The sequence below is a fragment of the Centruroides sculpturatus genome, unplaced genomic scaffold, assembly GCF_000671375.1.
Source record: "Centruroides sculpturatus isolate CEXI.00-Female unplaced genomic scaffold, Cexi_2.0 scaffold303, whole genome shotgun sequence".
NCBI classification, from domain to species: domain Eukaryota; kingdom Metazoa; phylum Arthropoda; class Arachnida; order Scorpiones; family Buthidae; genus Centruroides; species Centruroides sculpturatus.
The window spans coordinates 137,528-154,323 of NW_019384613.1; the positions used below are offsets into that span (position 1 = coordinate 137,528).

A 16,796-nucleotide genomic window follows, 5' to 3' on the forward strand; every position below is an offset into this window, starting at 1 on the left:
CTAAATGTAGACGAGGTGCGCGGGGCGTTGCTTAAGTAGGTAATAAAGTTCTTATCGAGGTTTATAAGGAGCAAAAATTAGGAGGCGCCGATGAACGTATCGGATTTGGTTGTAGATGCAGTAGATTGTTTGTTATTTCGTACTCCAGCTGGGAAGCTGTAGACTAAAAAGGATCTTAAATTATCATTTAGAGACAAATATTTAGTCTCCGTGTCCATTAATGTGCCGGTGCACGTTTCAGACAAGCAAACACCCGGCCACTAGGCCACACCGCGCAAAACAAAGGTACATAAATACGGTCGGATAGAAATGCAGCATCTGGACCGGATGTTGTTGCACATCCAGACGCGTCACGTGACGAGTGGCTTTGGACTATGTTTAGCAACTGGCAATTTAATAGCGGTTCAGGTAGGGAGAAGGGGAGAAGAGCGGCTTCGCTTGTGAACCAATGGCGCTTGTTTATATAGAAAGTGTCACGTGTCATCTGTAGTAGCTGATCCGCGATGAGGAAGTGTATTTCGCTTCTGATTAAAAACTAGATTAAAGTTCGCGAGATGCGAAGTTTTCTTGTTTTTAATTTTTTTCTGATTCTTTTTTTTCTATTTGTAAATAGTGGAAGTTTGGAACTCAGATGGAAAGAGGAGGTTACAATCGAAACGGAACGAAACGGCTTAGAGTAAAGGGAAAATCGCAAATTTCAAATTCTCGGTCGCGTTATCGGTAGCATTTCACCGCAACAGATAAGGCATTTGGCGGAGTATAAAGTCGTCTTTCCGGAGATAGACAGAGCATCCTCTGCACAGAGATATGGGATGAACAAAGGGGAAGTTGACGCTTTGATAAGGCGCAGTTGTCAAGTGCACCAGTGTGTGCAGGGTGACATATGGCGGGGCAGACAGGCGACGGATCTTTTGCTTTATTAGTTGTTTAATCATGCCATACTTTTCACAATCAGTATTCGAAATTAATCGTATGGTTATACCACACAATTCATTAATATTGCTGCCTTTTATCTCTGCTTCGATTCACCTTTATTCTACTTTTTTCTTTTCTTTTTTTTTTTTGTATTCCCCATCGGGCAACAGCTGTAAGCATGAAATTAAATGAAATTTTTTCCCCCTTCCCGTTTCAAATTGTGAAACCAAGCGTTGGAGACAGAGAAAGAGAGAGAGAAAAACTTCCATCGTATTTTTTTTACCCCTCTTTAATTCGCTTTTGTATCGAGATTGTTCTCAATCCCCAATTCCAAGGTGTGAGAAGATTCACTTCGTTTCTCCACTATCAAATCGGGAATTAAGTCAAATGCAAAAATGAAAATCTTTTTTCTGTCTTTTTCAAACGAAATCGATCGAGTTCAACGTCACTCGCCATCATTATAATGATAAGTTACAACTCTGATTTAGAATTTTCAGTTATTTATCTTCCTCCCGTTCCAAATTTTGATTCCAAAAAAGCTAAGGTTTTATTGACAAGTAGTTCATTTTTCAAAGGTCGATATATCATCCGACAAATTTCGTTTTGTTCCATTCACCTACGGAATGGAGTTTACCCTCACTCCAACTCCTCCAAAAATTCGGTTACAAACTACAGAAATACGTATGTCGTTGGAATCGGAACGGACATACCATAAAATCCAACAAAACGTAGTTCTAAAAGCCTATTTTACAGAATTATATGACTAAATCATTCTTTTATCCATAAACCACAATGCGATGAGCAAAGGGGTGATTTCTAAACAATTCTAATCGATGACAATTTCTCTTTCAGATCTATCAGCGCGTATTTCGTCACTCTAAGCCACGAAAATCGAAGTGAGTTGTATAGTGTATAACCTAGAAAAGAGAGATAAATAGCGCAATTAGTAGAAGAGCAGGGTGCTAATCTGTCAGCGGATATTTAGTTTAGAGGGGAAGGCCTTAACTGACTTGTCGACGTCACCTTCTTGATGTAGAATAAAGTAATCCCTGACATCTTTGTTGACGCAACAGAAACTCAAGAACAGTTAAACCTCGACGACAATAGCTTGCAAACAACACCCCACCGGGTCCAACATGATCTCCCCGGTGGTCTAAGGATTCAATAGACCTTCTATTTGACTGTATTGCTGTTTTTCTCTTCTGTCAGCTGCCCAGTTGGACAGTACACAATGAGGGACAGTAGAATTACCACGTTCCCATACTTCACCCCACCTCGGGGGAGCTGGAGATGAATCCCAATATCCCCTATCTTCCAGAGATCCCTTAATGCCCTCACGGGGGTTCTTTTTTGGTTAGCGTGTCCTACTTGCTCTCAATACGCTATTTCTTTCATCAGTTATTACTACTCCCACAATGGAAATGATTGTTTCTTAGGAATCTGTACAACTGTCGATCTGTTTATTTGTTTAGAAGAAAACCTCACCAATTCGGGCTACTAGGTACTGCAGGAAACCTGTTTGTATTTCCTGCTCTTAAAATAATGAAATATTTATTATTCATTACCCATAGACTCATCACATTAACTCTCTTCTCTTTTCTTTTTTCCTGCCCTTTGCACTACTAAAATATTTCTCCGTGACTTTTACATAGCCTCCGTGTGCCTTTTAATTCCTCTTTCTATGCCCTTTAGCAATAGAACTTGTAAATGTTTCTATTCTCTTTAACATCAAGTGCAAAATCTTTTAATTTTACATCTGTCAGTTTTCTGTGAGGGCTTACACCTATAATTAATATGTTCTTTATAAAACCTGTAGCAATAGTAATGACTTTATTAATATAATGTTAAGATCAGGTTAGGATCATTCGTTTAATCTAAACAATGAGAGTTAATAACGTTAACGTTTCCTTTAATTAAAAGTAATTATTTCTTTCGGTTAATAACGCAGCTGTTTGTCGCCATTTTTTAAAATATTTCTAATTTTCTAAAAACGTTTTAAAAAATAAAATAAAATTCCATTTTATGCATTTAACCCGAGGAAATACTTTCACAATATTCAGAAAATAATCGCATATAATACAAGAATTTTTGTTTTTTTATAGACATTTTTAAATTAAAATCTGAAAAATCCAATTTCTAAATTTTTTAATCCTAAAATATTGGAATTTTTGACCATTTTTGTTTTTTAATTTTATATATGTCAAAGAATATAAAATCCAATTTATGTATTGAATGATACTGAGTGTGTTTTATGAATGTGAGCAAAATTTTAAGTTTCTAGCTTAAATGGGTGTATAAAAATAACATATTAATCATGATAAGTAACAAAGTAACAGGTTTGCTTGTAAAAAAAATTATAAAAATATTAAAGAAAGATAAAAAAAAAAATATTCATTTTTCATTCTTTAACATTCATTACGTTTCTACAATTGATTCCCCAGAGAGATGGAAAACATTTCTTTGTGTTTGGTTTATCAAAAGAGCCAGAAAAATTGAAATTTTGCATAAGAAAAGGATAAAATCTGGCATATTATTTATCTCCAGTAACGCGTTAGGGACAGACTATATAGTAATTTAATTTCATAAAGTTTTTCTACATTAAAAATCCTCTTTTTTTGACCAAAAATATATATTTCTGAACCCTTATTTTAGTATATATTAATGAGTTTGTACGCTTATATATTTTGAATCATTATCTTTTAAACTACTTGACTCGTGACATTTTATATATTTTGAACCATTAATATACCAATAATAATATGTCAGAGATTATATAGAATTTTGCAGAATATATAATCAACGCTCTATAATTTAACTACATTTTGATCTTTCTACTGAGTAATTACGAAAAATCTTTTTTTTCCATATAAAGAAAGAGGGAAAACCAGAAATTTTGTGCTGCAAACAAAATTTCTGGTTTTTTTTTCATCTTTCTGATTGCAATCCCGGAAACTCGTGGCTCAATTAGAAGACTTCCTGCGCCTTTGAAGTGAACGTCGGCAATGCAGTTAGCTCTCAACAAATATTTCTCTGTAATTATCTGCAATGAAAAGGAAGTTCAAGTGGACAAACGCCAATCAAAACCCGACATTAAGTCGAATTAATTTGTTTATACAAACAAGAATGGTGAGAACTCGACATTTCTGATTGTTAAATTGCCTCACTTCCCACTTAAAATGGCCACTTCCAGAATTTTCTAGAAGGGTCGATTCGACGTCTGCCATCTGGTGCCGTCTTTTACAACTGATAAATTACTATAATTAAACACCGTCGTAATTATTAAACTTAATTACAATTTAATTTAATTTATTTAAATTAAAATATATATTCTCCATCCAAAATTAATAGTGGCTTGTCCCTGTACGTCNTTTTTAAAAATTAAATTATAATGTCGAATGATTTTTTAAATAGTTTATATATAGAAAAATAAATTAAGATAATTAAAAATATTTGGTATGAATTAAATAAACAGAATTTTTATAAAATTTAATAGTGCTGCCATCTGCTAGATTAAAAACTCAATTGTATACACGAATAATTTTCATAGTTTTTTTTTTAAATATAAAAAAATATCTTTTTTAATTATTAAAAACGCTGTAATAATAATAGTAATAATTTTATTGCTAAATTATAATTATTTAAATTTAAAATAATATAATTACACACAAAAACTATTCAAATGATTGAAATTACATATCAATTATTCTCCCTGTTTAATTACTATTATTTTACATTTAAGAATATTACATAAAAATGTAATCATTTCATTCAAGAAATAATACACTTAAAAATTCGATAATATTTTATAAACGTAGTCGAACGAGATGACATTAAAAAAATAACTATCTTAATGATAAATAATAGTAATTAACTAGGAAAATGTCTAGGCCAGTAATTTAATAACTCGAATAATTATTGTTATTAACTCAAATTATTGAAAACATTATGCGTATCGGCATGTGAAATAAAAGTTGCAGCAACAGGAATTACAATCGTAGAAAAGAAAAATGATTTTGTATGGAATAAATAATTGAATTCGTTCGTCATGAATGTCTGAAAGTTCCCAGAAAATTGTCATGTGAAATCGTATCTTTTAAATCTAAACAAGATTATAAAATTATGCAGGCCAAAGTACTTAAGCTTATAAAAATAATGCGTGGTGAAAAATTCCTTTACAATTCGCTTTACTGCGTTATATAACGGTAAAAAAAAGAGAAAGGGGTGACTAAAATTACATTATAGAGTACATTTCAATTTAAATTATGTCATCATATTAAATGAAACGCATACTAGTTATTTATATTAGCATTTATACACGTAATTTGATTTCAGAGAATAAATTCTACCTAGAAAATTGCTTTATAATGTTTATTTTCCACTTATTTCGAGGGAACAGACATTGACAATTTAGTTTTTTTATCAGGAATTTACCATACCGAATAATTATAGTTTAAAATATACTTTATGTATAGATTTACTAAATGTAAATTTGAATAAACCTGATTGAAATGATTAAAAGATTAAGTTTTTTGTTCGCTCTTTGATATTATCTACGACGTAATAGGCAGGAAAAAATGTCATTAGATATAATAGATATTTTAAAAATAATTCAAAGAAAACACGTAAAAAACTAGAAATTATAGATGAAAGAATGGACAACTGCCAGCTTATTTCCGAGTGTTGCGCAAATATCATGTCGTCATTCAAAATTTCTTGCAGAACTGTTTGTAATTACAGATATAATTTTTAAAATATTAAAAATGTATATATTAAAAAATAACACTTTAAAATAAAGATTAATTTAAACAATCGTTACATAATATTCATAATAACGTTTCAATGAGACAAGATTTATTGTAATCAATTGCGAACATGGATAAAGATTAAGAGCAAAAACTGTTAATTACTTCCTTTTCCTGTATTTAACTATTCTGAAAATAATATAAAACTGGTTTTTTAATATTTGAATAAGACTGGTTTTTTTAATATTTCAATACAAAAACAAGTTTTTTTATTGAAAATTATTTCTTTACATAAAGCCATTTGAATGGCTTTATGTAAAGAAAATATTTTACATTAGCTTTACGCAAATATTATTTGGAAATTAGTGAGTTTGTTTTTAAGAGATCTCAGAAACAATACCATATAAATTTTGAAAGCTCAATGATATTTTTTAATGGAAAATATTATTTTCTATAAAATATATATCATATAGGATAATAAGCTGTTAAGTTTAAATAATTCTATAATAATAATTGAATAAATAAGTATATAATGAAGTCTCTTCCCAGTACGAAAGATCAAGTTTCTAATCTTTTCTTCGCATATTTTATGAGTAACTAGGACCAGGTTTTCATTTGCTTCATTATCTATAATTATATTAGCAGGCTTCAATAGAAATCAGATTCTTCAAAACCGAAAACGACAGTACGATCAAACATATGACTAGGGATTTTTCATGTGATAAACTGAATTTTTTCTTGTGATTAACAATAATAAAAACAAATAAAATTTTATTTACGATTGATATTTAAAATATTAATATAATTTGTAAAATTTTTCAGTTAGTGATCCACTAAAAATTATTTCAACAGAATAAAATAAGTAATTAACCCATTAACGAATGATTACGATCAATCATCGTAACTTCGATTCCTTGAACTAACCTTGAACGTTCTTTATTATTTTCATTTGTCTCTCCCTGTGAAAGTTTTTTAGCGATATATCCATTATAATTTGTCAAATAAGTAGTCTACGTTTTAAAGTAGAAATACAAGTACTTTCATCTTTACGGTAAAACGTACTTTTCATAAAAATAAAAATGTTGCCTGCTATATATACGAAGTTGCCTCCAATATTATAGTGTAATATTACGTAATACAGGTAACCCCCGTATAACACGGCACTTCTATAGCACGGATTCACTCTAACACGGTTCGAGAATTGGTACCATCCCCCGTATAACACGGTACTTTTATAGCACGGATTCACTCTGACACGGTTCGAGAATTGGGTAAAACCCTCGTACAACAGGAAATGTAATAAATTTTTACATACTTAAGTAATAATAGTTCACGAAAATTATTATTTTCGTGAACTATTAGTACTTAAGTATGTAAATTTTCTCTTCTCGCCTTCTGTCGATACACGTGGTCCTTCTCGAAACTTGTTTCAATGTTGCCAGATCGCGACGCTTCTGCTTCTGATGTTGCCGAATGTTTTTCCCTTATTCCATACTTGCTTTATTCTTCATAAGTGCTTAGCACCATATAAGGAAATTTATAAAGACCTTTTAACTAGAAGCAAGCAATCTAAAATTACATACATTTTGCAAAAGGTAAAGCATGGATCTGAAGATAATGCAGAAAAATGCTCAGAGGATAAGGATAACTTGCCAAAAAGAAAACGCTCTCGGTTAATTAATAGTGTTTTTAGTGATGACGAAGAAAACATTGTTTAATTTATATTAATATGTATCACTTAAGAAAATTTTAATAAAGATATTTACCTTAATTATGAAAATATAGTAGCATGTTTTTTAATTTTTGGAACCTAACACTCCTTTTCGTACTAGTTCTTTGTTTCGTATAACACGGATTCGCATAACACGGCAATTTTTTGGAACGTAACTACCGTGTTATACGGGGGTTACCTGTACATATATTGTCACATTGTGTTTGTAATTATTTCATTTTTGTGTTGTTATATTTTTAACCCAAAGTGTTTCTTGTGACCAGTTAGAATAAAAAAAACCAAAAGATAACAAAAACAAAATCAGATGTAAAGAAACCATTTATTTTTATGCGTTTTTTGTGTAGTAAATTTTATTTTTGGATTTTGTAATAGTTCTATGTTGTGTTTCATATAATCTTACAGTAACAAAATGCTGTATTATTTTTTTTACCTCACAACATGAAGGTAATGTTGTCTTGCAGTATTTCAAGACAATATTTACAAATTCATCATCTGGATGATAGAATAATTCAATTTGAATTTCTGCATAGGTAGCATCTGCTGTCTTCACAATATCATATACTTTCATGCTGGGATATATTAACCAAAATATTTGATATTTTGAGTATGGAAATATTGCAGTATGGTGCAGTGTTTTATGGTGCAGTATGGTGCAGTGTATATTTAATAGTCACTGCACTATTAAATATATAAAATCATGTTATTGTTTCAACAGAAATATNCTTTCATGCTGGGATATATTAACCAAAATATTTGATATTTTGAGTATGGAAATATTGCAGTATGGTGCAGTGTTTTATGGTGCAGTATGGTGCAGTGTATATTTAATAGTCACTGCACTATTAAATATATAAAATCATGTTATTGTTTCAACAGAAATATAATCTCTCAAATATTTAAACCCTAGCATTCGAATTTGATGCGTTTTAGAACAGCACAGACCGAGAAGTTCAAATTGTTTGTAAGTGAAAGTGCTTTTTAATTAATCATTTTCGTTAAATAGTGTTTATATTTTAAACAAACTACTCAGTATTACGTTTTATTGTAAATCATTCAATGTTTAATTATTTCCAATGTAATGTGTGCATTATCGTTTTAAATTCATTAAAATTTAATTAATTATTGATTTCTTAACTCTATGAAAAAAATATAAAATTTTATGATTTTAAAGAGCTGGAAAAACAAGACTTATCAGAAAGAACAATAACGCTGCTTAACACGTGGTATGTATTATGAATGAATCGTAACGTTTAATTTTACAAAAATATATATTTTATCATCTGAAATTCGTCTGTTTTAAGTTAATGTATACCATATTCAATACATTTTAAATATAATTTAAACAGTATTCAGAGAAATTCAAAGAGAATATTCTAGAAAAGTTTCTTCTTCTTTGATTTACTCTTTATTACACTTCATTTCGTTTAAATATATTTCTTATTTATCAATATTTTAATTCCATAAAGTCTATATTATACTTACATTCGTGTAAATATTCAAAATTTATATTTAAAATTCGAAAAATTAAAGACATCGTCTGCAATTTAGTTCTAATATTGGTCACTAGAGGCGACATAAAATATATATAATGCAAATTCAATTTTCATAAAACATTTTTTAAAAATATAATAATGTCGGAATTAGTATTTGATATAAATCTAAAAATAAAAAAAATTCAATGAATTAAAAATACCTGTTTACGTCTACTATGCCTTAATTAAGCGGCCGGTGGCAGCCTACCGCTCTGGGGGACCCGGGCTCGAATCCGAACGGGTCGAATAATCCCCAGGAATTTTTCGGGGGTGGTCCGTTCGGATATGTCGGGCCCCGTCCCTCACCACCCGGCAGCCTCATTGTGGGCCTGGCCGAACCCATAATGGGCCTGCAAAAAGAGGCCCTCTTAGTGCCCACAGGGCGGAAAGAGTTAAAAAAACTATGCCTTAATTAAATGGCCGCGCGACAAACTCTTTTTTGACGATCCGTCTCGTCCCTACAATCATTCCAGCAATCAAAACCTTCTAACTACCGATGTTCCTACTATCGAATGATTGCTGCCCATCGATAGAAAATTGTCGAATGATTTGTATAAATGATAATACAGTATCACGATAGTGTAGTGAGTTTTTTTTTAAACTCTTTCCGCCCTGTGGGCAGTAAGAGGACCTATTTTTAGTAAGCCCATTATGGGTTCGTCCAGGTCCACAATGGGGCGGCCGGGTGATGAGGGACGTGGGTCGACGTATCCCATCGGAACACCCTCGAAAGATTCCTGGGGATTTTCCGACCCGTCCGGAATCGATCCCGGGTACTCCAGAGCGGAATGTTATCGCCTTGAACGATCGGTCATCCGGCCATAAATAGTGCAGTGACTATTAAACGAAGCGCTCGGTAAATATTGCCAATTTTCTTCCAGATTTGTTCGAATATGGCTGATAAAACCTGCAATAACCAAAACTCTAGCCATGATTGAAAAACACAGAAAAATTTTAATCTATTTTAGCTAAAACTGTCACGTAATCAATATTGCCGGGTTTAAAAAATTTCCTTGAATATCAAAAATTTACACACCAAAAATAACGAAGAACTGAAGAATTTTTAAGACTTCATAACACTAAATATTTTAAGAATTTTCAAATGCCGAGTTTTATAACTGGCTTGTGTTCTACTTTAAAAACTAAATAAAATTTAATTTTGAGTATTTTTGTTATTTTAAATTGCAAATCAGTTATTGTACTGGATGCAATAGGCCTGTACCTGTCTTACATTTTTATTATATCTGTCTTCGACGTGTAATTGTGCATCTTTATTTTCAGATATTATTGTTTATTGGTTGTCGAAAAATAACATAAAATGTGTTGTATGCGGAAATAGTATCTGTGCTAAGAGTCTGTGCCAAAAAATTTTCTCTCTCTGATTCTACAGACAACAGATCCTGTGTACTACATACACACCTTCTAATATATCTATTTTTTTCTCATTGAAAATGAAAAATTTATGTACAGATCCACTAAATCTAATACTCTAGATTTAAGACTGACACACATTATTACATTGTTCAGCTTGCCATCAGCTTTTTTTTTTCTTCTTGATATCATCACAATATAACTGATATATCAATAGCAATATAATGTAGTACATGGTTTAGATAAATTCTTGGTTTATAGACTGTTTTTATTTCTTTATTTATCATTTAAACAACAAACTAAATGAATATTAAAATATAGAAAAATAACGCAAATTCTGTCACATAAATGAACAAATAGCTCAGATCTGTTCAACACTTCTTAAAGTCGTTTCGAGTTGTTTTATTTCGTCTTCGTGTAAACGTTCGATCAATCTCGGGAATTTGTCGAATGAATATTTCATATCAATTGTCGAAGAAATGGACGAAGGTCGAGTGTTTTCCTCAACTTCGTCTGGTTCTAATAGAGGTTGTTGCTCAGGTTCGGGTGAGAGTGTTTTATCCGGTTTCCTTTTTTTCACTTTGTCTTGTCTCTGTCCGGCAGTTCGACGTATTTTCTGATTGGATTCATTGTAGCAATGTCGTTGAATCAACATGCCACAAAAGGTGATCGTTGTTATAAAAAACAAAATCGATAGCGACATTGTTAATGTTAAATATCGCCGTTTTATTTGTTCGTTGATGGATACGGTTTCTGGATTGTTCGTAGCTGGCTCTGTAACGACGGATTGTTGTGTCAAAATGAGATCTAATTCTTTCATCTTTTCATCCCTTAATTCTGTTAATTTAGATTCGGGCCAACTCACCGTGAAAATGAATCGTGGCATTGGTCGTTCGTACGAGGTAGTGATTGCTTTGCGAAGGAGGACATTAAAAGGCATTATCTTATTCCTCTCTGACTTGATCGAATGTCTTTGTTTCTTCATTATCTTAGGGTAATTAGGATTATGTTCAAATCCTGAATGAAGTGTAGATGCCTCCTTGAGCTTGTACAAAAATGGATTTAAATTCACTTCCTTTGCTTGAAGATGTGATTTCTGTTTAAGTCTTTCAAGAGGAAATCTTCTATATTTGTCATTGATAGGGCGTATATTGGAAAAATTGTCCATATCCGTGTGGATCCTGTTCGGTATCGATGGTAGCAAATCCATTGTTTTCGCTTCTACGATATATCGAAGGATCATGTTTCGTCCATCTACGACTGGTTATAGCAATAGTCAGAATTTCTTTAAATAATAACGAAAATACTAGAATTCGATACATGCGAAAGAAAAATCGCTGCGAAGAGAACGCATTCTAACAATGAAAACGTTTTTCTTCTATTCTCACTCAGATTCTTTAACAATATACAGTTAACACACCTTAATACTGAGAACGCACATTTATTCAGCTAAACAAACGTTTTCAACCCATTTCATGGGCCATCATCAGGTTACAGACGTTCGAATCCATGCCATTATCGAACACGTTCAAATTTAAATTATATTAGAACATATGTTGAAATTAAATTACGTAAACAAACATAACGAAATTAATACAATAAATACGAAAAACAAAATAATATAAAAAGGAATACAAAATACGGTAATTTCCCGCAATACAATATGTAAAAAATGTTTTTTGCACAATTATCAAAAGGTACACCCACCAACATTTAATATTTAATTACAATTGAACGACATCACCATCCTCTTCCTGTTCCAGCACTGTTATGTTAGGTTAGGTAAAGACTTTCATTCTTTCCTGTCGATTTTCCTCCTGGGATCATCTTTCAGACTTTTCCTATTGTATTCAACCCTTTTTAAATATCTTCTCGTCTATTTGTAGGCTACCTCACATCGTCAAATGTCTTATTTTCTGTTCACAAGGTTTCCTGGGTATATTTTTAAGGCCATACGTTTTATATGCCCAAACTGAAATACGAGGTACACAAACTTTACTTAAATGTGATATAAATGGCTTCAAATATCAATTTCAGTTATAATATGATCAATGTGGTTAGTTCAATCACAAACTTCCTCAATGTAAGCCGAAAGTTTGGGAAATAGAGAAAGTTTTACTTTGATAGATGACTCGAACTCCTCCAGTGTATTCAGGGGCGGATCTACATAGGGACTAATAAGGCTTAAGCCTTGGGCCTCAAGTGTCAAGTGCCCACAAAAATTGAATTATCATCATACATTTTTAATACTTTTTCATTAACAATGAGCGCTTATCGTATAGTAAAAATAGTTAATAATATAATAATAATGATAATTAATAGTATTATTTATTTTATTGTAATCAATGTAACGTAATTGGTCAGGTCACCAAGTTGCAATTTTAAATCCCAATCTAAAAATTCTTAACCTAACAAAAAATGGGGTCTCATTAGACTTTAATAAGCCCATGGCCTCGAAAAACCTAGATCTGCCCCTGAGTGTATTTGGACTGACTTTGTACACCATCTTCAAGATAAACCCATGATAATTTCAAGGATTTGGCTCTTTGTAAAAAGGAAAGCATTTTGATACAAAGATGATTGAAATTAAGTGCAAACACATCTTAATATAAGTCGATTTATTTGAACGATATTTGAGTAAGATTTGCATAATTCTCATTCAGCGGCAAGTTATCCTATGGGCAAAAAGAGCAATTGCCTGGGGTCTCCATCAACAAGCGGCTCCAAACCAATCTTATATTAACTCATTACAGTAATGAGTTAATAAAAGATTGTAGTAAGAATATTGAAATTAAAATTTGGTGCCGTATCTGGGGACCGCAAATTGCTGGTGAAATGCAGGCACGTTAAAAAAAAAAACTAACGAGTTTGGTGTCATGTTGTCTCGCATGCACCAGTTTTTATTTTGTATCCATTCCCTATCTTTATGTACAGTATTGGCAAAATTTTTGTTTCAGGGTTTGCATGCATTGGCAACACTATTATCTGGTGGTTTGGGGTATAAAAAACGGATAATAAAAGAACTCTGATTCTTTGTCTAGCCAGTGTCTTCCAGGAAAATGATTTACATAAATTCTCGATAAATAAAGAGATTCATTCAAACTGCATTGAATTGAAACGAGGCATAATGCTTCTGCAGAGTAAAGGAAAATTTGAGTTAATTTAAGTTTTGCAATGAGATATTCCCTGGATATCATTGGCTTAGGATCGATTAAATCTCATATTTATAATGTTTACATGAAGATAATATGATGTAACAATAAAAATGTGGTTAGAATTATTGCAACAAATAAATTGTTTCTGCAAATACTTTTGGTTCTTTAATAAAGTTTCTCGTTTGATTTGGCATCAAATTATTTCGAAATGATAAGAAATTGTTACTTTTTCTTTTGCTGTTTTAAATTAAAAATAACATTAGACTAAAGACGTTTAAAAGCGGTGTATTATTTTTGACTCTTTCAAGGATTCCTGTATCTTGAATTTAGGAATGACTAATAAAATACAGGTTGGTTATAAAGTTGACCTACTCAGATCTGTATAGAGCCCGTTCCGTTTGATGTATTTTGATAAAACTTCGTGTATACGTTATATGAACCATGGGGAAAGGAAAATGCAAAAAAATAATTAGTTCAAACTTCTACCACTAGGTGAAAAAATGGCGATGAAGAACAAGAAACACAAAATGGAAACACGCAAAAGGTTTTTATTCACGACATTTGTTCAATGTGCAATCCATTTGCATCAATCATATGTTCAAAGCGCTTTACAGCGTGTTCAACAGTAGCCCGATAGGTTTCTTGATAAATTGCAGCAATATGGCGTGTTATGCTTGCATTCAATTCAGGCAAAGTTCGTATGCCTCCTCTATAGACACAAGTAGAATTTGAACTAATTATTATTATTATTTTTTCCTTTTCCCCATGGTCTATATAACGTATATACCAAGTTTCATCTAAATACAGCTCTCCCTTGATAGTCCGACGTTTTTTAATCCGACATGCTCAGTAGTCCGACGCACCTCCCGTCAAGGTACCCGTCCCCGTTACGTGTCTGCTTACACAGAAGCATGTCGCGACGTTAATCTCCCCATCCAATTCTTACACGATGACACACATTTCGTGTGTTTTCTGTGAGCAGTTATGTTCGAACAGTTGGAGTAGGGAATATTGTAAGCTACTTCTAGCAAAACAATGCAAAATATGTAATCATTTTCGGTAATCCGGCCACTTTTGGTAATCCAACACCCCTTTGGTCCCATACCTGTCGGACTATTAAGGGAGAGCTATAGATCAAAGAGAACGGGGTCTATACAGGTCTGAGTAGGACAACTTTAATTACGAGGCATGTCCGGAAAGTAAGTACCGTTTTGGAAAAACTCGCATAAAAAATATTTTTTCAAAACAAAATTTATTTTTACATGAAAGAGCATGTCTCAAACTATTTTTCTACATAGTTACCACCATTGTACAGACATTTGTCATATCGGGAAACCAACTTGTCTGTACCCTCTTCAAAGAAAGATGCCGCCAGTGAAGACAGCCACTGCTGAACATCGGTTGTTGCAACAATCTCATGCAAAACAGTACTGTATTTGAAATTTGTGGAAACTCATCACAAAGCAATCTTATTGTGAACCGTCTGTTTTCAAGAATTTTTTCATTCTCTTTTGCAACCAAACCATCATTGACAACAGAAGGCCAGCCACTCCATGCTTTGTCATGAACATCAGTGCGTTCAGCATTGAATTGTCGAAACTACTTTTTAACCATTCCATCACTCATTACATTTTCACCATAAATCTCTACCAGTTGACGATGAATTTCAACTGGCTTAACATTCTTTGCGTTCAAAAACCGTATTACAGAATGCACTTCACAGTCGGCGGGATCGGCAATAGTCTTAAACATTTTGAACGCTCACTAACACGTGGAAAAACAACACAATCCGGCTGTAATGGCGTCACTGGACTGACAATCAACCAGAGAGACTTGAGCGCAGGCGCTGAACTGCGATACTACCACTGCAATGGCGGTAGAACGAAACGGTACTTACTTTCCGGACATGCCTTGTATAACCACCTGTATTTAGTAAATATACTATATTCTATAATATATAATATAGTAAAAACAGTATATTCATGATATACAGTATTAAAAAGTCTTATCAAAAGTAAAATAAATTTAAAATGTGACAAATGTGGAAGTAAATCTACGAGAAGACTACAAAATTAGCCATTTTCGATATGAAGTGAATTTTGTCATTCTGTCAGCATCACATTAATTTGATGATAAGAAAATTTTGAAATTATTTTTGCAGATGAACTACTATTTGTTATTTTAATGTAAACAGAAAGTTAAGCTTCTATATCAAAATTGAAATTATTTTTATATTTAATTATTTTTAAACTCATTCCAAGAATAGTCACATTGAAGTCGTTAACAGCGGTTAGCCTAACATCGATTTTTAATTTCCGGCTGTTATACATAACAGAGGGAAAGTATGACAATCGGTCAATAAATGACGCGCCAAGACTTTTACGTTTTTGGAATCAGGACACCTTGAAACATCGAGAAATTAAAAAAATCGTTCGGGTTTTTTTCTATACGTATTGATGTTAGTGTATGTTCTTATGGGATAAACGATTTTGTTCACCCTCTTTGAAGCTTAATAAATCCTGTTCTTTTTGTCGAAAATTTCTGAAATTTTGCAGGGAGGTTCGTTTATTAGGACGATTAATAGTATTAAATTTGATGCTTAAAAGTCCAGGGGTGAGGAGCTAAAGGGGGTCGTATGTATCTCCAGTAGGGTCAGAGTTAATGAGGATTTTACTTCTTAGCATTTACAATTTATTATAAAACCCTCTCCTACCCTCTAAATTAAGCATTTTGCCATTTTATAATAGTTAAAAATATTTTTAAAAATTTAATAATAAAATATCATAACAGATGGCACCACCAAATGTTGCCGGTAAAATTTTTTATTTTTATTTTTAACTCATTCCGCTCTGTGGGCACTAAGAGAATTGTTTTTCTATGCCTATCGTGGTTGTGGTCAGAGGCTTACCATATTTTTTTCCAAACCGAGACAAAAAGAGGACTAAGTAATAATTCAATTTAATAATTGTAATTTATTAATTAACTTATTATACAGATATCCCTCGTATAACACGGTAATTACATTCCGAAAAAGTACTGTGTTATGCGATTCCGTGTTGTACGAAACAAAAGACATACAGTAGAGCCTCGATTATCCGACCCCGATTAACCGACACCTCGGTTAACCGACCGTCCTAGTCGACAAATTTCAAATGCCTGCTAGTGATGTGGCGCTACAATATTTGGCTATGTCTTGGCTACTTTAATATTATTTTTACGTGTTTTAGCTGGCAATACTCATTCGACCATGAAAGGGAGCCAGTATTTAAACGAGGCTTAATTTTCTAATTTTTAACGATACAATAGCGACGATTATTATTTTAAAAAATTTTTGTTAGGCTTAACATCG

The 16,796-nt window shown here is 32.3% G+C and overlaps 1 long non-coding RNA gene across 2 annotated transcripts; it reads right to left on the reverse strand.

The window, feature by feature from the left end:
• Positions 1-3,516: 3,516 nt before the first annotated feature.
• Positions 3,517-8,937, reverse strand: LOC111625285. 2 transcript variants are annotated; one of them, XR_002756705.1, is made up of 3 exons: positions 8,872-8,937; positions 4,035-4,169; positions 3,517-3,955 (listed from the first exon to the last, which is right to left on the reverse strand). It is a non-coding gene; the product is annotated as an uncharacterized LOC111625285 (long non-coding RNA). The 2 variants fall into 2 exon arrangements; XR_002756706.1 differs by having other exon boundaries at positions 4,031-4,169.
• Positions 8,938-16,796: the final 7,859 nt, after the last annotated feature.